General features: G+C 42.3%; 3 non-coding genes across 3 annotated transcripts; 1 reads left to right on the top strand and 2 right to left on the bottom strand.

Moving 5' to 3' along the window:
• Positions 1-24,152: 24,152 nt before the first annotated feature.
• On the top strand, positions 24,153-24,235 carry trnas-aga (transfer RNA serine (anticodon AGA)). Its single transcript has one exon. It is a non-coding gene; the product is annotated as a tRNA-Ser (tRNA).
• Positions 24,236-24,368: 133 nt separating this feature from the next.
• Positions 24,369-24,450, bottom strand: trnas-aga (transfer RNA serine (anticodon AGA)). Its single transcript has one exon. It is a non-coding gene; the product is annotated as a tRNA-Ser (tRNA).
• A 327-nt stretch (positions 24,451-24,777) lies between these two features.
• Positions 24,778-24,859, bottom strand: trnas-aga (transfer RNA serine (anticodon AGA)). The gene has a single exon. It is a non-coding gene; the product is annotated as a tRNA-Ser (tRNA).
• Between the last annotated feature and the right edge of the window lie 346 nt (positions 24,860-25,205).

The raw sequence follows: 25,205 nt of genomic DNA, 5'->3' as shown, positions 1-25,205 counted from the left end.
GCCTCTCCCGGAAATCTCCCGGGACAACCATTCTCCCGAAAATCTCCCGATTTCCAGCCGGACAACTATATTGGTGGCGTGCCTTAAAGGCACTGCCTTTAGCGTCGTCTCTCACCTGAAAAGGAGACTATCATATATGTCTCCGTTATCCATAGTTTACTATAACCCATAAAGTAGGCAGGCACGGAGCTATTTCTCTGCGTGTGTTTATTCCAGCCGGCACGTTAATACTGTAGCGGCTAGCTACGGGGTGAGCCAATGACTTTGGCTGGGGGGCGGGACTTCCGGGAGAGATAGGGAAGTTACGTTGTTAATAAGAAGTGGGTGTTCGAGTTTTGCCGGGAAAAGGGATAGACACACATTGGAGCGGTTGTGTGGTTGAATTACATCTTGTGCAATAAAGACAAGTGGCTACTCAGTGGCCTAGTGGTTAGAGTGTCCGCCCTGAGATCGGTAGGTTGTGAGTTCAAACCCCGGCCGAGTCATACCAAAGACTATAAAAATGGGACCCATTACCTCCCTGCTTGGCACTCAGCATCAAGGGTTGGAATTGGGGGTTAAATCACCAAAATGATTCCCGGGCGCGGCCACCGCTGCTGCCCACTGCTCCCCTCACCTCCCAGGGGGTGATCAAGGGTGATGGGTCAAATGCAGAGAATAATCTCGCCACACCTAGTGTGTGTGTGACAATCATTGGTACTTTAACTTTAACTTTTAAGACAAACAAAGAAGTCGTATGAGCCTACATTCCTGGGATTATTACAATACACTGACACACAACATCCGCATTCCCATCATTCCGTTCTCATTTGCGGATGTTTTCAACAAATCCGTGAAGGATATGTTCCTGGAATCAGAGATCGCTCGCCAGTACTCAAATGGCAGAACAAAAGCTACTCAAATAGTGAAAGTTAAGTGTTATTTTTTTTTAAAGTAAGCAGCAAGTACAGTACAGTTAGTAGAACAACTGTGTTTTCATTACTGTTTACTGTACTATATATATGTATATAAATATATATATATAAGAAATACTTTAATTTCATCAACATTTATAAAAAAACTATTGAATGTATTCACTACATTACTTATATTATAATTATTATCAATAAAGTAATCAAGATATGTCGACTTTGAATATCTTTGTTTGATTGGGCTATTCAAAACATCCAAAGTTCCTTTTATTTTGTTTTTGCTTTCATATAGTTTTTTTTTGATAATATAACCGTTTGCTTGTTCTTATAATATCAGTTAATTACTTTTTGTACTTCCTATATCTTTGTTCGACTTCTTTTGTTTTTAATTTGATGAACTGTTTGTAGAGATTGTTTTTCTTTTTACAGGCATTAATTATCACTTTTGTGATCCAAGGGCTTTTTTTATGTTTTCCTTTTATAAAATATTCTTTCACAGGCCAGTGTTTATTATGTAGGGAAGTGAAGATGTCTAAAAAATTACAATAACACTGTCCACATTTGGTTCTCTGTAAACTGAAGTCCAATTCTCAACCGCTAAGCTATTGTTTAGGGCACGGGTTGTTATTCGTTTAGAGATGTTAGCCATAGTGTCTTTGGTTTTCTTGAGATCACAGTCATACTAAGTAAAAACAGGTAAATGGTCAGTGATATCACATATAATTAGGACACTGGTTATTTGATTTCCCATAATGTTAGTAAAAATGTTGTCGGTGATTGTGGCACTATGTGTCGTTATTCTGCTTGGTTTGGTTATGGTTGGATACAGAGACAAGCTGTACATTGTGTCAATGAAGTCATCAACGTTTTTTTGCTTGGTGAGATCTAACTAATCAATGTTAAAATCACCACAGATATATACGTTTACAGAGGAAAATACTCATTGAAAGTTTCTATGCTTGAACCAGGTGCCCGGTATACACAACTCATGGAGATATTTGTCTACTTATCATTTAGAATGTCCACTGTTAAGTATTCAAATAATCCATCGACAGCTATGTTCATATTTGTTAAACGTTAAATTTAACAGATTTATGAAGCGACCCCCCCGCCCACTCCTATTTAATTTATTTAGTTTGTATATCTTAATTCATAGCCATTCAGACAAAAATCAATACCTTTATCATTGTTGAACCAGGTTTCAGTAATTGCAATAATGCTAAATGGATGAGCAAATTCTTTCAAGTAATCCTTGATAGCCTCAAAGTTAGTGTACATGCTTCGACTAGTGAAATGTATTATTGACAGACTATCTTCTGACTTTACACTGTTTTCATATTGTTCATTCACAATTGCAGATGAAAAAACATTAGCAGGATCTATTTCAATATCAGTCTCTGTTGTGGCGTGCTCTTGATACTCACACATTTCCAGTTATTTTTGTTGATGTTGTAGGATCTTTTGTAACATGTCCACATCAATACTTGGTGTGGTCTGTGTTCTTGGTGTGGATAGCATTGAGATGATGTAAAAGTCACAAAGCTACATTGATACCAAGTACTGCGTCAATGTCAATACTTCTCAAGATCTTTTATTTTCTTCACCACCAAGACTTTTGCTTCCATTGGTGTCCCATTTAATTTAATGAAGAGCTTACAGTTAGTTACCTAGGTTTGTTGAATCTTGTTTTGCTTTTTAAGTTGTCGTGTGATTCTTGCAATGTCAGCATTTTTCTTTGTCAAGTGTTCATTCATGAAAACATGCGTACCTTTCAGTTTACGTTCTTGTTTCAATAGTGTCATTTTATTTTTCCGAGATTTGTAAACCTCATGATGACAGCTGGTGGTCTCTGGTTCTTCGTGGGCAGTGGGTGACAAGCCTCGATGTGCTCCAGGTCCATCTCTATCCCCCTGCTCTGGAGATAAGAAGCCACCTGCTGCTCCACCGACTGTGTCTCCTGGTCGCTGGGCTCCCTGCTGTCTGAGGCTTGATCTTGATTCCGGTGATGACCACGTCATTCTTGCGGGAGTATTGCTCCAGCTCGTCCACTCGCCACTCTAGGTCCACAATGCGCCAGTCATTTTCCACGTTCTGGAGGCGTAGCTGTTTCACCTCCTCCAGTAGCCCCAGAAGCTGCTCCTGCTGCGCTCTGACCGCAATCACATCGCTGCACTGGGAGTGGAGTGTAAGCTTCATCTCCTTGAACTCCTCCGATGTCTGGCCTTTCCTCGGTGGAGGCATTCTTCGCCGAAACATCCAGTAGCAGAAGAAATCCACACCTCTGTATCTCAGGCTGCTAACGTTAGCAGGCTTCGGTGTGCTAGTTTGTAGCATTGACTGACACGAACTACAAAATGTGATGCCCTTGACCCGAGCTACAGTACATAAAGGATGTGCTGGTTTTGCACAAAGTGATCGTTAAACTCGACAGCTTTAACCCTTGTGTAATGTTCATATTGTTGTTACTCAGCCAGAGTTTGTGGGTCTGATGGACCCGTTGCATTTTGTGGCTTTTAATGCCTTACAATCAAACACTTTTATGTTAAAATACTGAACAGATCTTTACCTTATCCCAATTACAAGCAGTATAAACAATATATATATATGGTTAATATTTGCCCTTTACCTTTGTTAGGTCACATTTATAACCTATTATTCAAAACATAATAAAGAAAATCAATTAAAATCAAGATATGAGTGGAAACAAATTTACAAGTGAAGCAAGGTTTTTCAATACTACTGACTTTTATTTCTTTGAACTTGAAATGTAACCCATTCAGGTGCACAACACAAGCTGAACACATGAAAACAGCGTAAACATATCAGTCAAGACAACACATCAGCCCCATTGAACACATGGCCTTTAGCCACTAGCCTATACAACACATGAGGGGCAGAGCTTTACTGTGTGTGTGTTGCAGATATACTTTTTGCACTTGATGCATGTATATTGTGTTTTCCTGTCCATCTTGGGTCCGCACACTTCGCACCGCTTCTTCTTGTTGCTGGTGTTCATAACCTAGAATAATGAAAAGATCAGGAATTTTACCAACATCTCTCTCTCTCTCTCTCTCTCACAAGACATGAGTGTCAGACATGTACTGCAACAACATCACACACTTACTTCAGGCTCTGCAGATTGTGGTTCTGTAGGTTGGGTGGACAGGGCACCAGCATTCTCCTCCTGAATCCTCCTCACCCTGGCTGCAGAGGCTGGGGTTCTGGGGATATGTTTTCTTCTCTCGATTTGTGGTCTCACCAATGCCTTTCCCAGATCCTCAAGAAAGAGCCGTCTTTTCTGGAGCTTCACTCGTTTCCACTCTGGGTTCAGTGCCATCCAAATGACAAAGGCATTGTATGCTGAGATGTCCAACATGTCAAAGAATATCACCAGTGGCCAGCGTAGAGTCCTCCGTTTGCAGCTGTAGGCCGTCACCAGCTTGTCCATGTTGTCTACCCCTCCTTTTGTGGCATTATAATCCATGATGATCTCTGGTTTGTGATGTTCCTGGTCACAGATTTGTCCATCCCCATTCAGTGTACTCATGAGTACCACATTCTTACCTTTCTTTGGCACATAGGACACCAGGGATGTGTCAGCCGTGTATACAAACTTGGAAGACTTGACAGGCCTGTTCTTTGAAGTCAGCAGTTGGGTTGGGAGCTCTGACCTGTTTTTCCTTATTGTTCCCACCATGGTCAGCTTCCTCTTCAGGAGCTCCTGTCCCAGTTAGTGCGAGGTAAAAAAATTGTCGCATGTGATGTTGTGTCCACTGAGTCCCTGAGACATGTCGAGGACAACTCTCATTCCTTGGTGCATGTGGTACACAGAACATCAATTTCCACACTTCTATTAGCCCCGGGTCCAGCGGACCCAGAAATCTTATATGTAATAGAAATGTGTAGGGGGGGTATGTGGTCAGTATATATCAGAGGTGGGACCAAGTCATTGTTTTGCAAGTCACAAGTAAGTCTCAAGTCTTTGCCCTCAAGTCCGAGTCAAGTCCCGAGTCAAGACAGGCAAGCCCCGAGTCAAGTCCAAAGTCAAGACTGGAAAGTCTCAAGTCAAGTCCTAAGTCCTGCATTTTGAGTTTCGAGTCCTTTCAAGTCCTTTTAACCACAGATTAATATATTAACACAGATTGTGTATGCTTTTCAAACGCTGTATTTATTTATTAAAACAAGTGCATTTTAAATTGCAGGAAAGAAAATTGTGCTGACATTGCACTTCATAATAGCACTATTAACCAGTCATTTTAAACATTAACTCATTCCTTTACAGAACAAACACATTGAAAAATAAAGTGGAAATGTACTTATTTGTACAAAAGTGTTAACATTGAAAAAACATGACATATACGTGAACATAACAAAAAAGTTGTACTTTTTATATGTCAGGGCCCTATGCTGCATTGCATTTGCAAAAGACCAAATTAGCCAAGAGTCTGTCAGTCATTTGTGCACGATGGGGGCGTAGTATGATGCCACCATGGCTGAAAACTCGCTCCACTGGAGCACTGGAGGCAGGCACTGCCAAGACTCTCATGGCCACTCGTAACAGTGAAGGAAGAGTCTTCATGTTCAATGCCCAGAACAAAAGGGGGGGGAGAGTTTTTTTGGGTTGGTGCACTACTTGTAAGTGTATCTTGTGTTTTTTATGTTGATTTAATTAAACAAAAAAAAATATATATATATATATATTTCTTGTGCGGCCCGATACCAATCGATCCACGGACCAGTAGCGGGCCGCGGCCCGGTGGTTGGGGACCACTGAGGTAAACAACCAACAGTATGTCAGAAAGCTAGCTAAAACGGTACACTTATTCATAATATAGTATACATTTTAACTGACCTTTATTTTACTATTTTTGTCTTTTTTTAGGTGGCTAAAATACGCGGTGCTGCTGACCGCCGTCTAACGTTACGTGTGATATATTGACTAACGTAACCCTGCTTAAAAAAAATCACTGAACAAAAAGTATGAATAAGGTAGTGAACTGCAACAGATTCCCGTGTTTGCAATAACGTTATAACGTTAGCAGTGAGTTTACAGCCTCACTGATTTAACTACACAGCAAATAAAAGTCACGTTACTTAGCCAATAAACGTTATCTTACATTCAAAACTTACCGTTCTTTGTGCAACTTCAAATGACGAACGAAGTTGGAAGTTGTTGCCTCTCCATCAGTCATTTTCGAACTGCATGTGTTGCATACTGCAAACCGTTTTGTGTTGACCACCTCGTAATTTTTATACCCAAACGAAATTATTTTAGGTATCATTTTTTGTTCACTGGCGTGTGGTTTGGACATGTCTTCTTCGTTGGTTGTCCTGCAATTTGATTGGATGAATGCTGTGTGATGAAAACAAAGTAGATCTAATTTGATTGGCTGTTGTACTGAGACCACACCAGCTGACACACGCAACGCTGATAGACAAGTACACAATGAAAAATACGGAGCGCTCCCGAATAACTTTTTCATCTTTGGGTTTTGAGGAAAGTAGCAAGTCATGTCAAGTCATGTCAATTCAAAAGGCTCAAGTCCAAGTGAAGTCACAAGTCATTGATGTTAAAGTCTAAGTCGAGTTGCAAGTCTTTTTACATTTTGTCAAGTCGAGTCTAAAGTCATCAAATTCATGACTCGAGTCTGACTCGAGTCCAAGTCATGTGACTCGAGTCCACACCTCTGGTATATATGTATTCTGATATATGTTCTTCACAGAAAATGAGCCAAAGTCAGTGAGTCTCAGTTTGAAAAATGTATTAATTGTATAATTTTTCTTTTAATAAAAAATGAAAACGGGTCCCACAGACCAGACACCACACAAGGGTTAAGTTGAAAATAGTCAGACACACTCGAACGATCTGGCAAATGGTTGAGTACTTGTCTGGTTTCCATTTTGAAAAGGTGGAAAAGGAGGGTGCATTGGAGTTACCAATATCAACATCAAACATTAACGATACCTGAAGCAACTTTTAGCAGCAGTACATCTCACAGAAGGAGTTGTTGTTATTCAAATGCAAATGATATCCCAGGACACAGGTAATATAGGGAAGGCAGACCTGACAGGTACGGTAAGGGTGCAGGTGATTACTTTCCTTCTATTGTTAAATAATGTTGTATCTGATTTGAGTATTCAGGTGGAGATGCAGGAAGTTGTGTCGCATGAAGAAAGATCATGACGATGAAAAAGTGTTGAAAAAGGTTAATGGATGTTGCTTCCACAAAATGGATTAATCTTCTTAAATAAACCCTTATTGTACCATAGTAAATAAATTAAAGGTCCAGGAAGATAAATAAATACATAAAACATTTTCCAAACAAAATATGCTGTTCAACATAATTTAATTCGGAAATATCGATTGTCTGAATGCCCTACCAATTCAACCTAAAAAAAAATGCTTTTAAGTTTATATTTTATTTTTGCAGGTAAAACCAATAAAGTGACCAGTGGTTGGTTTAGCATTTGCAAAATACAGTTTTAAACGTGCTTATTGGTGGGAGGGGATTATACGCTGTAACAGTGAAGAAAGGCGTTATTGCCCAATGTGTGCATGCAAGTCACTATGTGAAAGCTATATATCAGTTAGATGCATACTTGCCAACCTTGAGACCTCCGAATTCGGGAGATGGGGGGGGTCAGGGGTGGGGCGGGAGCGTGGTTAAGAGGGGAGGAGTATATTTACAGCTATAATTCACCAAAAGTCAAGTAGTTCATATATATATATATATACATATATATATATATATATATATATAAGAAATACTTGACTTTCAGTGAATTCTGGCTATATATATATTTAGTTTATTATATATATATATATAAATAAAAGAAATACTTGAATTTCAGTGTTCATTTATTTACACATATACACACACATAACACTCATCTACTCATTGTTGTACTTGAAAGTGCAATGCTTTGCAGCCAGAAGCACAGCCTTATATACTACATACATACTAAATACACAGTAATGAAAACACAGTTGTTCTACTAACTGTACTATGCTTGCTGCTTACTTACTAAAAAAAAACAAAAAACAACACTTACCTTTCACTATTTGAGTAGCCTTTGTTCTGTCATTTGCGTACTGGCGAGCGATCTCTGAATCCGGGAACATATCCTTCACAGATTTGTTGAAGACATCCGCAATTGAGAACGGGATGTTGCTTCCAGCTATCAGCATAGCCATCTTTGTCTTGGCATATGTTACACCATCGGGTCTCCATTTAGCGAGGTACGTGGCCCATAATACTGGGCTGGGACCGGTGCTGCGCTGTTGACGCTTTGTGCTTCGCTGTCCGTGAGTGAGTATATCCGTTCGGCCACCGTGTTCAATGGAGAAGTCTGTTCTACAAAATTTACAGGCAACATACCCCTTCCCCTTTGAACTGCCCTGGATGAACTGAAATCCTTGTTTCCATTCGTTTTGGAATTTTACAAGCATATTTCTTCATCTTACTCATCGTCGGCGTCGTCATTGCTGTATCTTCCTCGTCCGCAGGCCACGCCCCCTCCAGCTCCGGCTGGAAATCGGGAGAAAATCAGAGAGAACATTTGTCCCGAGAGGTTTTCGGGACAGGTGCTGAAATTCGGGAGTCTCCCGGGAAAATCGGGAGGGTTGGCAAGTATGGTTAGATGCATGAAAGATATCATTGTGAGCATTCAGTAGACATAATTAAGGTGTTGGTGTGTCTCCTTCTAAAACCAGCTGTCTATATTTAGCTTTAGCATATACTTGTGTTGTTTGGGACACACCCTGTAAGGGAACCTATAGGACAATATGACTATATAAAAATCACAAAGGAGTGGCGATAGGCCTGTTGTATAAAAATGTTTAAAAAAACAAAGTGGCTGTTTTAAAAAAAAAAACTATCATAAAGGAGTAATAGTTATTGTGTTTTTAAATAAAAAATAATAAAACAATAGAGTTGCCTGTGGCTATTGTGCCTAAGAGTAAACCACAAAAAAGGATTTAAATCTGTAATGTGGTTTTAAAGACCGTTTCACCATGTCACGCTGAGCACGAAGAGAACTAAGCGGCAAATCGTACCGTGTTTAATCACATTTAATCCCATTGTATGCCCTTGCCTCGTTGTTTATGTATTGTATGTGTTTAGAGGGCCTTCCAAAGAGAGGACAAGCAAGCCTTTTTACTCTAGAATTGGCTGAGGGAGTTGCAAAAATATGGACGTAAAAGTAACCAGGACAGAAATAGGAAATAGGAAAACAGAAACGTTAGAAAACTAGGTGTCCAAAGTACAGCCTTGGGGCCATTTTTAAGTACAGAGCTCAACTTTTTGGCCCGTGCCATATTGACAATTGTATTATTTATTAATGAAAATGTCCAAAGTTTTGATCAGATGGCATAGCATTGCATATGAATATGAATAGGATCCTATCCATGCAAACACACATTTACATGTACACATTGAAATCTTTTGCTGAAGGGCTTGCTTTAATATAGATTATCTGGCTATCAGTTATGTCAATGTGTAACACATTCCTTTAAAAGATGCAGAAAAAAGACTTAGTGTAATTTCATGCAAACACATTTTCTGCATTGTTTTAATGTTATCCATCACATATGACTTCAGGTATTGAGGAATCATTTGAAGTTTCAGTATGAAAGAAGGATATCCTTAAAGTATATTGATAGTTGTCTGACACATATTTTTGGTCTGGGCACAGGAGGGTCATCCTCGTGCACATTAAGGCCATGTCCACTTGAACACGGAGAGTTTCAAAAACGCATATACAAGGTTAAAACGATCTCCATTCATACAATTGTAGTTTCAAAACTGTTTATGTCTATACACAAACACATACCCCTTGCTATTGTAATCGCCCTGAGAAGGGAGATGTTTGAGTATACAGATACACGGACACAACTTTGTTCTGCTCACTTCTTTAATGACTGCCAGTAATAAATCAAATACAAAACATGTACCGGTACAGAGTATTGCAACACATAATCATAAAATGAACTCCAATATTATTATACAAATATACATTCAAATAACAATTGAGTAGGTATTCCTGTTATTTGCCCTAATAGACTTTAACTTAGTGTAACAATAATGTAAGATGTCCTTATAAGTAAATACAGAAATTCACCAGATACAATAGGCCTATACTGCTTTAGTAACAAATGTCACTTCCATCCATCCATCAATTTTTTACCACTTGTCCCTATTGGGGTTGTGGTAGGTGGGGTACACCCTGGGCAAGTCGCCACCTCTTCGCAGGGCCAACACAGACAGACAACATTCACACTCACATTCACACACAAGGGCCAATTTAGTGTTGCCAATCAACCTATCCCCAGGTGCATGTCTATGGAGGTGGGAGGAAGTCGGAGTACCCAGAGGGAACCCACGCAGTCACGGGGAGAACATGCAAACTCCACATAGAAAGATCCCGAGCCCAGGATCGAACCCAGGACCTTTGTATTGTGAGGCACACGCACTAACCCCTGTGACACCGTACTGCTACTAATGTCACTTATCCTTCCTTAATAATAAACAGACGACACTGAAGTAGTCCCAGAAACCGTAGACATTGGCAAAAATATTTCCTCAGCAGCCATTGTGGTCCACACCATAGTGCTGGGAGTGGCTGCTGATAGCGCAGGGGCATCCATGGACTGGCCACATCTGTAGCCGACGGAGGAGGCAGGCTGCGAGCGCCTGACGGTCGCGTCCACGCCGGGCAAGCAAGCTGCTAGGCTAGAGATTGAGCAGTAGCAGGCTGCTGAGCTCGATTTGGCTGCTGGGCTGGTGCAGGCTGATTTGCTGGAGGTCGCGCGGGAGTAGGCTGCTGGGCTAAAGGTTGAGCAGGAGCAGGCTGCTGGGCTGGAGCACACTGCTAAGCTGGGGCAGGCTGCTAGGCCGGAGGTCGAGCTGGTGGTATTGTCGGAAGACCCACTGGAAACGAAGTTGGTGGCGTTGTCAGAAAACCCACTGGAGACGGCGTTGATGGCGTCGTCGGAAGACCCACTGGAGATGAAGCTGGTGGCGAGAAAGGAAGAGGTGTCGAAGAAGTAGCTGTAAGTAGCTGACTGCAGAGCTTGAGGCGAGGCTGGAGCTGACTGCAGTGGTGGAGGCGCGGCAGGAAGCGTCGTCGGAGGAGGACCCATTTGAGAGGCTCGTGGCGTCAGACCCACTTGAGTGGTAGTGATGGTAAATGATTATTTTTACTGACTCGGGTACCTGAGAGTCACTTACGAAAGTGAACCGATATACTTAGTTCACTTGATTCACTCGTCACAAAATGTATGTGAAGTACCTCACACACGACTCACTTGATTGACTCAGCACAGAGCACATGGTTAAAATGTAGCACATGATTGGTGACTGCAGAAGTCTCACTGTCATCTGTCAACCGTCACAAGGCGCACTACTAATAATATTAATGCAAATCGAATGAGATTGCTATATTGCCATCCATCCAGCCATCTATTTTGTACTGCTTGTGCCTCTCGGGGTCACGGGGGTCCATTGTGGTATAATTTAAAGTCTATCTATATGTTACGGCAGAAGTGTTCCAACAGTGCCTGTTGCAGGTGAAAAGGTGGCATACACCGCAGGAAATGCTCACCTATGTGAATTCTATTTACAAAATAAAAACTAAATATTAAAAAACAAATTAACAATAGTTACAATTACAGATTTAATACTTCAATATTAAATACAATAACTAACTATAACAGAGTACAACAGGCTCACAAAGACACGATATCAGTTTTCAATGGTTCCTTCCTTACTCGCCGACGTCAATGGTCCCGCCCCCAATGACCAGTGAGTGTGTGTTACTGAATCATTGTTTAATCATCATGATTCAGTGGGACCCATCGTTCATTTCGTAGTTTGTTCACTCAGTATCTGTGATTCGGTAAGTCGTCATCAAACACCTGAGCTGTGACACAGCGAGTGATTCAGCTCAGACAGGAAGTGAAAAGGAGAGTTGATTTGAGGCAAGAAACATATTTGTTGCTGTTTCTATGGGGCTAACACATTTATACAAACACAGTTAGACTAACAGGGGCATAATTAATGACATATTACATGGTTTATTCTCTTAATTGGCTAGCGTGGCAGGACGACTCACTGACCGAGATAATGGCGACGACAACCCATGAGTGCCGATTAAGTAAAAAACTTGCGAGTTTTAAACGCTTCGTTTATGACTTGCACATCACATTAATTTGTTATTTTTGAAAGCCCATGTGTTCCTTATTGTAACATATTAAGATTGTCTGAAACAAATACAACACACCATATCATACTTCACCATATTGTTTTTGTTAGTAAGCTACTTCTTGTTTCAGAGAAGATGATGAATGACTTCACCAACAAACGGTTAAATTATTATTTCTTGGCTAGCGCCTTCAGAAAACTATATAAATAGTTCAAATAGTTTTTGCTTTTCAGAAAACCAACAATTATTTGCAGTGGTAAAAATTTATAAAAAAAACATGACATTGATAGTTGATATGAAAATAGTGTGAGTCTCTTTATAAACAGAATCTTCTGCAGAATAACTAAATTGTTATATTTGTGATAAGCATCTCAATGTCAGATCCACGGTTAGATAGAAGTCACAAAAACACATTATCATTTTCCCCAACATTATACAGTATATAGTACTTTACACATGTAGATGCAAGCACATGCATAACAAGGTGATAACGGCTGGGATGTATACTCTCATTTCCACAGCGGGTGTGTTCGGTTCAATGCGCACGAGTGATAATACAGGCTTATAGTGAAGAAAAATGTGTCGACCAGCTGATATACCTCCACTGACCCAAATCAAATCATGTCCTTGACTGCCTCTTCCCGCCTGTTTGACATAACCGCAAGGCAATACTACCGTATGCAATCAGCAAAATGGTGTCAGTGTCCAGTCAGCACTTTTTTCTCTGCGCTTGGGGATTATCTCTTCATATATATTTATGAATGCACACAATCTAACGAGACTTTACAGATGTGACGTGTTAAGAAGAGAGAAAAGGCATACTATTTTTCTGGGTTTCCATTCAAGTAATTGCAAAGGGATTGGAGAGAGAAAAAGCGGTGAATCCCCACATATTTGAATCATGATGATTAGTATCAACTCGTTTGCTTTTCAAAGAACTTCCCTCAGTCTCCCTCAGTTATTTTAGTATAAGGAGAAATGCAACCTTCACCTCAGGCTTTTTCTATAGCTTTGTGGTGTTGAGACAAGCATAAAGCAGCAGGCGAAGTGACGCGTTCCCTCATTATATTAATTAATAAAATATGCTCCAGTTTACTCCCGCAATAAAACTAAAAAAAAAACAGTACTCCTCTATGACCTGGATGGAGACCTCCTGTAACCCCCTGCTTGCCCACACTGGACTGAACTCTCGCATTATCACAAATAATGTGTCATATCTGTACCCACTTGGCATCCATTATAGCCGGTCACCCAGGAAGGAGGTCCCCACATCTGCGACCCCTTCCCAGGGTTTCTGTGTTTTCCCATTTTGGATTTTGCGTTTTTTTCTATACCCGCATATGGGTTCAGACCATGGACGTCAATGTGGTTTGTGCAGCCCTTCGAGGCACCTGTGATTAAGAGCTACATACGTAATCTTTGATTGATTGGTTGATTGATTGAGTACAGGCTAAGCAATTGTGAGTACAGGTGAAGCAGGAAAGTGAGAAAAGGAAACAGGAGTTGAAATTGCTAAACTTGAGTTTGAGCGGCAGAAACTTGAGTTAATGAGACAAGGCAATGTTGGGGATGGTTCAATGGGTGACTTGCGCACATTGGGAATGCAAGGACAAAAGGTTGTGATTAGCGGCTGGTTCCTAAGTTCAGTGACAAAGACCCTAAAACTTTTTCTTCCCCTATTTGAGAGTTTAGCAGAGGCTCTAGGCCAGGGGTCGGCAACCCGCGGCTCCGGAGCCGCATGCGGCTCTTTGATCACTCTGATGCGGCTCAGCAGCTTACTTGCTGAACCCCCCAATTTTCCCGTGAGACTTCCGGATTTCAGTGCCTCTCGCAGAAAACTCCCGGGATTAATATTCACCGATTTTCACCCTTACAGCTATAATAAGGGCGTGCCATGATGGTACAACATTTGGCGCCCTCTGCAATCTGTATTAACAGCGTGCCAGCCCAACATTTGATATATAATATACATCTTCTGCTTGCACACGTCCGTGACAGCAAGGCATACTTGTTCAACAGCCACACAGGTTACACTGATGGTGACCATATAAAACAACTTTAACACTCTTACTAATAATGCGCCACACTTTGAACCAAAACCAAACAAGAATGACAAACACATTTCGGTGGGCGGGGTTTGGTAGCGGGGGTGTATAATGTATCCCGGAAGAGTTAGGCTGCATGGGATTCTGGGTATTTGTCCTGTTGTGTTTATGTTGTGTTACGGTGCAGATGTTCTCCCGAAATGTGTTTGTCATTCTTGTTTGGTGTAGGTTCACAGTGTGGCGCATTATTAGTAAGAGTGTTAAAGTTTTTTTTATACCGCCACCGTCAGTGTAACCTGTGTGGTTGTTGAGCAAGTATGCCTTGCTGTCACCTACGTGATCAAGCGAAAGGCACACTCAACATGTGGCTGATCAGGCACACTGGTTGTAGTGGGCGCTATATGCTGTATCATCACGGCACGCATGACGCTGACAAGCGCTATTCCTTTAAAACCCGCGTGCCGCACCAGCTTAAAAATTCCATTAAAAGATGTGGGCAGCGTGTCTGAGATCCCTGGTTTATACATAGTACAAAGCAAATAAAAACCTTTGTATGCAGTGTTATTTCATTTAATATTTCAAAAATTTTTGCGGCTCCCATTGTTTTCTATAATTTGTGAAACTGGTCAAAATGGCTCTTTGACTGGTAAAGGTTGCCGGCCCCTGCTCTAGGCTGATCTGATGCTACATGTATTAATGCTACAGTGTGTTTTAGTGTATGTGCTGAAAGCTTCATTTATGATTGAAGCCTTTGGTCAAAGCTTAACTCTTACGTTTTGCTCAGATTTGCTTTCTTTTATTTAGACTCGCCGTGCTTTATGAAACCCTCGTAACAAAATGTCGCCCAGAACGCTATGACAACAGATGCTCGATGGCCCACCATATTTAATGAGTCGAGTGAGTACAATTTTTATTATTTATTGCAGAGCATCGCCTTCCATCCATTTAATACCGCTTGACTCTCTTAGGGTCGCAGGGGGTGCTGGAGCTTATCCCAGTTGCACTCAGGCGGAAGATGGACAAGTCCCCCACCTCATCACAGGGCCAATTTTCACACTCTAGGGCCAATTTAGTGTTGCCAATTATCCTATCCACAGGTGCATGTCTTTGGAGGTGGGAGAAGGGAACCCAGGCAGTTATGGGGAGAGCATGCAAACTCCACACAGAAAGAACCCGAGCACGGGGATTGAACCCCGGGCTTGTGAGGCACAAGCACGAACACCTGTATCACCGCGCTGGCCTGAAGAGCATCACAAAAACTAAATTCACAACAAAACCTGCACTCTATGAAGGTGTTAATAAGTCCACAAGTTTTACACTAACCTTACTGTGTGTTGTTATTTTAGCTGAAATTATGCATTTTTTTTTCAAATGTTGGAAAATGTATGACAAAAATGGTCATATAAAGAAACAAACTAGTTTTATTCTATATTGTGTATAACTACACTGCATCATGTCCACTGTCCAGTTTAAATACATCAACCAGTGTTATAGATTTAGAACATGTAAACAGTATATCCCACATATCTGTCTTTGTCTGTGTGTTAGCTTGAAAAATTTGGTCTTTTGGGTTGTCAAGTTGTGCAAACATTAGCTGAACAGTGTGCCGAGGACATCAAATAAAGTGCACTGTATAGGTATCTTGGCATATTTAATTGGCGGACAAGCTCGCTTATGGTGTACTACAGAAGTAATGGTAGAGTAAGCGGCCGTAATTCAATCAATATGAGGAATTTCGAATTATTGACTTCGGCCTACTTACTGTTGCATAGATGTCCGGAAGGTTAGTCTACAGACGGTGTTTCAAGTTGGTTGTATTCTAAACTGGAGAAAATCGAGCCATAGGGTTTACAACGTGTCTTGTTGTCTATTGCGGCCAAGGTGAAGTGCGTCCATATGGCTTCTCTATTTTCCAAGTTTGGAAGACAAATTGCAGTAACAATACGAGAATTTCATATCACGGTTATTGTGACCACAATGATTACAGTTATTATTATTGTAGTATTGTTTAATGTGCTCAAAAATATTTATACACACACTGAAATATTTGGACCAGGATATTTTTTGAAACAGAACTGAAATAAATAGATACAATGTTAAAAAGAACACTATTTTACATGTCTTGTGTTTCTTATGCGTCACTGATAGTGTTTTAGTGTTAGAGTTGTATCTGTTTTGATGGCTAAACTTTTATTGTTTTAAATATTGGTTTGAACTGCAGCACTTGAAAATGTATTAAAGTGCATAAAAATTAAAATCTATTATAATTATAGATTACTTATGGAGGGCGTTGTGCCATCCTCTTCAGTGGCCCTTGATTGCACCATAAAACACCTCATCTCTTTTCCTTTGAGAAAAGATCGATCATTATAATTCCGTGTTAAGAGAGCACAGCTTGTAGGGTTAATGTGCATAATTCAATATCTTAGTTGTTCAGACAGTAATGTGTTTATATGAGTTTAGATTGGGTTATATTGTTTCTTAATGGGAAAAGATGTTAATGTTTTCATGCTAGCAAGTCCTTGAGTTTATCAAAGTGCAGTTATCAATCTTTTGTTTTTCGATCATTTGAGTTAAAAAGGGTAATACTAACCGGTGGGAGTTTTATTGCGGTCATCATATCTACAGATTATTGGTAAACCCCAAATACAGTCTTGTTTCCCAGCAAAAAATCCCAACACCATGCCTTGCAAAGACATTAGTTCTGATTGGATCCCCTTTGGGATTTACCACCCACCCCTCTCCCACATGCTACTGTGAATGGAAAGATTCCTAACCTTTCCCATCTGCCTAAAGACAAAATTAAATATGGTTGGAATTTGTCTCTGCCAACATTTTTGGCTTGTTTTTATTTGTTGACTAAATTATCAATAAACTTTGTCCTTGTTTTAGTCAGCATGTATTTGTTCTATTCTATCATTCTATTTCAGTTAAGGAAAATTAGGTTGTAGTGGGCAGCACGGTGGTAGAGGGGATAGTGCGTCTGCCTCACAATACCAAGGTCCTGAGTTCGAACCTGTGCTCGGGATCTTTCTGTGTGGAGTTTGCATGTTCTCCCCGTGACTGCATGGGTTCCCTCCGGGTACTCCGGCTTCCTCCCACCTCCAAAGACATGCACCTGGGGATAGGTTGATTAGCAACACTAAATTGGTCCTAGAGTGTGAATGTGAGTGTGAATGTTGTCTGTCTATCTCTGTTTGCCCTGCGATGAGGTGGGGACTTGTCCAGGGTGTATCCTGCCTTCCGCCTGATTGTAGCTGACATAGGCTCCAGCACCCACCGCGAACCCGAAAGGGATAATGCGCTAGAAAATGGATGACGATAACTACGACAAAAATTTTTAGTCAACAAAATTAACGCTGCTACTTAACCAAATAAAGAAAACAGTAATTGATTTACAATGTAACGTCTTGGCCATTAAACCAGGAGCTTCAATCCTGTAAGATATGAATGGGCCACTTCGAATAGTAAAAAAGGTTAAGGTCCCCTGCTTAAAGGCATTATCTCATTCATACACAATCACACTTTACATTTTACATAGTGCTGACAACAAGGCGGCAGAACAGAATGAATAATCAAAACATGTTTTTGGAATGAAGAGCTTAACATCAAAACACTGTGAGGGGGAGAAATCCTTGAGATTGTTTACTCTGTTCCCATTTTTAATTAAGTGAGCCAGATGCACAGTTGGAGTAGAATGTGCTCTCTTCGGTAGAATGGATACCTTGGCTGTGATGAATGAGCTGTCATCAGCCATTGTAGCTCAACCTCAATCTCCTTGACACCGGACCATTTCCGCTGCAGTCCCTCTTCCGACTTAGACCCTCTCATGGACAGAAGGTCTAAGGTCACGGCTGTTTTCTAATGTGGTCACAAAGTCCTCGAACAACTTATAATACTGATACAACCCATATATTGTGTGTCTGAATTATTACCCTAGCTAAACTAAAATAGGTTTAATACATCAACAGGTATCTATTGGCAGCTATAAGTACAAAACCCAAAACCAGTGAAGTGGGCACATTCTGTAAATCATAAATAAAAACAGAATACAATGATTTGCAAATCCTTTTCAACTTATATTCAATTGAATAGACTGCAAAGAGAAGATATTTAATGTTCGAACTGAGAAATTGAATTTTACATTGCAAATAATCATTAACTTAGAATTTTATGGCAGCAACACATTGCAAAAAAGTTGGCACATGCAGGGGCATTTTTACCACTGTGTTACATGGCCTTTCCTTTTAACAACACTTAATAAACGTTTGGGAACTGAGGAAACCAATTTTTGAAGCTTTTCAGGTGGAATTATTTCCCATTCTGGCTTGATGTACAGCTTAAGTTGTTCAAAAGTCCGGGGTCTCCGTTGTCGTATTATACGCTTCATAATGCGCCACACATTTTCAAAGGGAGACAGGTCTGGACTACAGGCAGGCCAGTCCAGTAACCGTACTCTTTTACTACGAAGCCACGCTGTTGTAACACATGCAGAATGTGGCTTGGCATTGTCTTGCTGAAATAAGTGCCTTCACGGATGTGTAAGTTACCCATGCCTTGGGCACTAATACACCGCCATACCATCACAGATGCTGGCTTTTGAACTTAATGCCTATAACAGTTCATATGGGTCTTTTTCTCTTTGATCCGGAGGACACGACGTCCACAGTTTCCAAAACCAATGTGAAATGTGGACTCGTCAGACCGCAAAACACTTTTCCACTTTGCATCAGTCCATCTTAGATGAGCTCGGGCCCAGCGAAGCCGGCGGCATTTCTGGGTGTTGCTGATGAATGGCTTTCGCTTTGCATAACTTGCACTTACAGATGTAGCGACGAAGTGCAGTTACTGACAGTGGTTTTCTGAATTGTTCCTGAGCCCATGTGGTGATATCCTTTACACACTGATGTCGGTTTTTGATGCAGTACCACCTGAGGGATCGAAGGTCACATACATTCAATGTTGGTTTTCGGCCTTGCAGTGATTTCTCCAGATTCTCTGAACCTTTTGATGATATTGCGGATCGTAGATGGTGAAATCTCTAAATTCCTTGCAGTAGCTCGTCGAGAAATGATGTTCTCAAACTGTTCGACGATTTGCTCACGCATTTGTTTACAAAGTGGTGACCCTTGCCCCATCCTTGTTTGTGAATGACAGAGCATTTCATGGAAGCTGCTTTTATACCCAATCATGGCACCCACCTGTTCCCGATTAGCCTGTTCACCTGTGGGATGTTCCAAATAAGTGTTTGATGAGCATTTCTCAACTTCCTCAGTCTTTTTTGCCACTTGTGCCAGCTTTTTTGCAACATGACAAATGGACAAAGAAATACAACACTGTCAAGACAAGAGCAATCCTGGTTGGGTTCAATGAATCAAGCCCCTTTAAACATGAACGTACATATTTTCATCGAATGACAAATACACTGATTTTCAATTATGCGTTTCTTTGAGATATTGTAAGCTTGTGGCGACATATTATGTCACTTTAAAAATAACGCTGTCAAAGAAATGCGTAAACAAATTGATTTATTTCATCACATGAAATATTTTGACATTGCTTGAGGACTGGCTGGTCTGGGACATTAACCTTGCTGTGGTCACAATGTTTTTTAAAGATACCTTTTACCCAGTAAAAATTATGCTTACTTTAAAGGGCCTTCCACATGCCTGTCTTAATTGTTAAATTTCCACACACCGAAATAAAGACAATTGAGTACAAAGTTTAAAGACAACATATTGAGGTACGGACAGGACTGAGAGGACGCTGGCGTCTCGCTTGTTCGCCGCTTCTCCTTCCTTAGCCTTAGTTTTAGTTTTTATGCGACTTAGTATCTTTTTTGTTTTGTTTTGTTTTATACTAAGTGTGTATTAAGTGTGTAGCTTTCTACTTGTCAACTTTTACCCACTTCGTCACCTGCCGACGACTCGGTCATAGTCAGCCTCCTGCAGGACAAAGAGTTAGACCACGGTCCTGTTCTGGAGAACTTCGTAAAATGGTGCGATGATTCGTACCTGGAGCTTAATGGCGATAAAACGAAGGAGATGACATTGACTTTCGCCGTGATCCCCCTGCCAAAGCACCCATTCTCATTAATGGCTCTGCTGTTGAGATAGTCCATGATTACAAGTATCTAGGCACAATTTTAGACAATAAATTGACCTTAGATGCCAACACTGACCGTATTTGTAAGAAGGCCAATCAGAGGCTGTTTTTCTTGAGGAGACTGAGGGGCTTTCAGGTTGATAGGACACTGATGAGGATGTTCTATTCAACTTGTATTGAATCTATTTTAACTTATTCCATCACTTCCTGGTTTGGTAACCTCAGTGTGGCCAATAAAAATAGATTGGGTGGTATAATCAAGGTGTGCCAAAAGACCATAGGCACTACCTTGAACCTCCTGAACCAGATCTATCAGGCCAGTCATCCAGAAGGCAAAGGCAATTCTGGTCAACCCTCAGCACCCTCTCTTCTCAGAGTTTAGACTCTTACCCTCAGGATGCAGGTACGCCCTTACTAATAGAAAGGCCAAAAACAACAGATACATAAGATCCTTTGTTCCCTCAGCTGTTGCCTTTATAAACGAGCTTCTTAAACAAGCTTAGCTGCTATGCAGTCACTTTAGTGGGAAGCGACGTGTGATGATTAGTTTTTATTGTTTTACAAATGTTTTTAGTTTTTAGCTCAATGCTTTCATGATGGTTTGCATGTTTTATGTATTTTATGTATTTGTACCTTGTTTTATTGTTGTACCTTGTTTTTACTGTTGTACTTCATTTCTACTGTTGCACCTTGTTTTTTACTGTTGTACCTCGTTTTACTGTTGAACCTTGTTTTTTTAATGACTACTGCTGCAAACCAAATTGCCCCTCGGGGACAATAAAGATTTTCTAAATCTAAGCCTGGCATCAGCTTGGATTATTTTGTGACAGATGACAGATGTCTCACTCACCTGCTGATTCCACTGATTCTCCTGGCTACCATCGCCCAGCAACAACCTGCCACTACGAGCTGTTTCCCGGAATGCAGATTGCACCGCGGATAGCCCTCCTGGCTACCCGCCGACTGTCTGGTTAGCTGGCGGCTTCAGAGCTAGCCGGCAACCGGCCACATCAGCGCAGCTCCCTGGTTAGCTGGCGGCTTCAGAGCTAGCCGACAACCAGCAACATCAGCGCAGCTCCCTGGTTAGCTGGTGGCTTCAGGGCTAGCCGACAACCAGCATCATCAGCGCAGCTCCCTGGTTAGCTGGCGGCTAACTAGCCACCGCTCCGCAGCTGGTGGCTAACAGCTAGCCAGCCTCCAGCCACCCTGCCCTAGCAGCAACAACACGCAGCCGGCGCGGGTACCTCCCGCAAATCACGGATCGCTGTCCCTCCACCAACTCCTCTCTCCTCTCCTCTGTCATGCTCAGACATCCTCTCAGACCACCTGGCCCTCACCCTGGACATAGACATCCCCACCCCCCTTATCAAGCAGCGACGCTTCATATCATACCGGAACATGAAATCAATCCACCCACCCTCTCTTCCGCCCTACTGACTGACACCACCTCCGATCACACCCTCACTTTGAACGCCTCCCCCACTGAACTGGTTAACAGCTACAACAGCGCACTCTCCTCCTGTCTCAATCAACTCGCCCCCATAAAAACCAAAACTGTCTCCTACACCCACACCGCCCCCTGGCACACTGACCACCTCTGTCACCCTAAAGCTAAGGGCCGGCAGCTTGAACGGCTCTCAAAGAAAACCGGTCTCACTGTTCACCTGGACATCTACACACTACACCAACAGGAATACAGAGATGCCCTCAACAATGCACGCACTTCCCACTACTCCTCCGTCATACAATCCGGCAGCAACAATCCCAAGATACTCTTCTCTACCGTAACCCAACTCCTCAAACCCATGGACACCACCACCACCTCATTCACCACCAGCAAATGTGAAGAATGTTTATCATTTTTTCAATCAAAAATCAACACCATCCACTCTGAACTGGCCGCCTCCTCTCTCACCTCTCTCATGCCCCCCTTTACTCTCCAACCACCCACTCAACTTCTTCTCCGAAATCACCACAACTGACCTATCCTCCATAACTTCTAGTATGAAAGCCTCCACCTGCATCCTCGACCCAATCCCATCCCCTCACTCTCACCTCTCATCACCACTATAATTAACTCCTCCCTATCCACTGGCTCTGTCCCTCCTGCCCTCAAGCTGGCTGCCATCACCCCCATTCTCAAGAAACCCGGTCTCAACCCCAACTCCCCCAACAACTACAGGCCCATCTCCAACCTCCCCTTCCTCTCTAAAATTCTCGAACGTGCAGTTGCCTCCCAAATCAAATCCCACCTTCACCACAATAACCTATACGAAACGTTCCAATCCGGCTTCCGCTCACTCCACAGCACAGAAACTGCCCTCCTCAAGGTCACCAACGACATCCTCCTCTCCGCCGACTCTGGTTCCCTCTCCATCCTCATCCTCCTCGACCTTAGTGCTGCCTTCGACACCATCAACCACTCCATCCTCCTATCACTCCTCCCTTGGTTTATCAGGCACTGCCCTCTCCTGGATGAAATCCTACCTCTCTGACCGTCAGCAATTAATCTCAACCAACAACTGCACCTCCTCCACTGCCCCAGTCACCCACGGCGTCCCCCAGGGCTCAGTACTTGGCCCCCTACTCTTCACCATCTACCTCCTACCCCTCGGTCAGATCCTCCGACACCACGGCCTTCAATTTCACTGCTATGCCGACGACACACAACTATACATTTCCACCACGACCATCACCACAGCCACCCACTACACCCTCACCACCTGCCTCACAGACATAAAAACCTGGATGCAAAAAAACGTTCTAAAACTCAGCTGCAACAAATCTGAAATAATTATCATTGGCCCCGACTCCCTCACTCGCTCCACTCAGGACTTTTCATTAAACATCGACGGCTCCCTTGTCACTACCTCCACCCACATCCGCAATCTAGGTGTAATTTTCGACCCTACCCTCTCACTCCTCCCCCACGTAAACCACATCACCAAAACGGCATTCTTCCACCTCAGAAACATTGCCCGTCTCCGGCCCTCCCTCACATCCTCTGCTGCCGAAACCCTCATCCACGCCTTCATCTCATCCCGGCTAGACTACTGCAACAGCATCCTCTACGGCATCACCTCCAAAACCCTCAACAAACTGCAATATGTCCAGAACTCTGCTGCCCGCCTGCTCACCGGAACCCACTCCAGAGAGCACTTTACACCTGTCCTTCATGACCTCCACTGGCTGCCTGACAAATACAGAATCACCTTTAAAATACTCCTCACCACCTACAAGGCACTCAATAACCTGGCTCCACCCTACCTCTCTGACCTCCTCCAGCCACACGTCCCGTCCCGTTCCCTCAGGTCTAGTAATGCCGGCCTCCTGGAGGTCCCCAAGACCAGGCGCCAAACCTGGGGCGACAGGGCCTTCTCCGTGGCTGCCCCCTCTCTCTGGAACGCTCTCCCCAGGCACATCAGAGATGCCCCTTCCCTCCCTACCTTCAAAACCACCCTAAAAACTCACCTCTTCACATTAGCCTTTCTAAACTGACCCTGCCCTTGGTGTTTCTTTATTATTTTTCTTTTTTTTTTCTTTTCTTAGTTTTCTTTCCTAATAAAGTTGTTTTTATCCCCCCACCCCACACACACACACACACACACACACACACATACACACACACACACACACACACACACACACAAACACACACACACATGTAAGGCGACTTTGGGTATTTAGAAAAGCGCTATATAAATCCCAGGTATTATTATTATTATTATTATTATTATTAATCCATTGCAACCCAGAATGTGCGATAGCCTTTCACAAAAACATATGTGTGTGTGTGTGTGTGTGTGTGTGTGTGTGTGTGTGTGTGTGTGTGTGTGTGTGTGTGTGTGTGTGTGTGTGTGTGTGTGTGTGTGTGTGTGTGTGTGTGTGTGTTATCATGGTCGAGTGGTTAAGGCGACGGACTAGAAATCTATTGGGGTCTCCCTGCCGCAGGTTCAAATCCTGTTGTTAACGCATCTGTGTTTGAAGGACTACACAATTCGTACATGAGATCACCTTGAGAGGATGGGCTGGTCTGAGGAAAGACTAAAGCTCAGACCCGCCTGTCATCTCATGTATAAACTGTTAAGTCCTTCAAATTTGATTGCGTTACCAGCAGCATTTGAACCTGCGCAGGGAGACCCCAATGGATTTCTAGTCCATCGCCTTAACAACTCGGCCATGATAGCAGGCACACAGTTGTTTTTGTGAAAGGCTATCGCGCAGTCTGGGCTGCAATGGACTAAACGTTGCATTCAATTGCCATGATAACATGTTTCAGACTGTTTGCGCAAAGGGCTATCAAGTACTTTGGCTTACCATGGATTTAACGTTGTCTTCACATGTTTTTCATTATTTAGACAGACATGTGTAAAACTCTTCAAACAGACTACTATTTTTACTGATTCATTGGTTTCTTCTTAACCCAGTGACCACAGGAAAGACTAAAGCTCAAGCCTGCCCTTCCTCTCGCGGTGATCTCATGTACGAATTGTGTAGTCCTTCAAAATCAGTTCCGTTACCAGCAGGATTTGAACCTGCGCGCGGAGACCCTAATGGATTTCTAGTCCATCGCCTTAACCACTCGGCCATGATAACACGCACACAGTTGTTTTTGTGAAAGGCTATCGCGCAGTCTGGGCTGCAATGGACTAAACATTGCATTCAATTGCCATGATAACATGTTTAAGACTGTTTGCGCAAAGGGCTATCAAATACTTTGGCTTGCCATGGATTTAACGTTGTCTTCACATGTTTTTCATTATTTAGACAGACATGTGTAAAACTCTTCAAACATACTACTATTTTTACTGATTCATTGGTTTCTTCTTAACCCAGTGACCACAGGAAAGACTAAAGCTCAGACCAGCCCGTCCTCTTGCGGTGATCTTATGTACAATTCGTCTAGTATTCCAAATACAGACATGTTACCAGCAGGATTTGA

The sequence above is a fragment of the Nerophis lumbriciformis genome, linkage group LG11 (genome assembly GCF_033978685.3).
Source record: "Nerophis lumbriciformis linkage group LG11, RoL_Nlum_v2.1, whole genome shotgun sequence".
Lineage (NCBI taxonomy): Eukaryota > Metazoa > Chordata > Actinopteri > Syngnathiformes > Syngnathidae > Nerophis > Nerophis lumbriciformis.
Note: the sequence above shows the minus strand (reverse complement) of the source record. Positions and strands in the feature narration are given on the sequence as shown.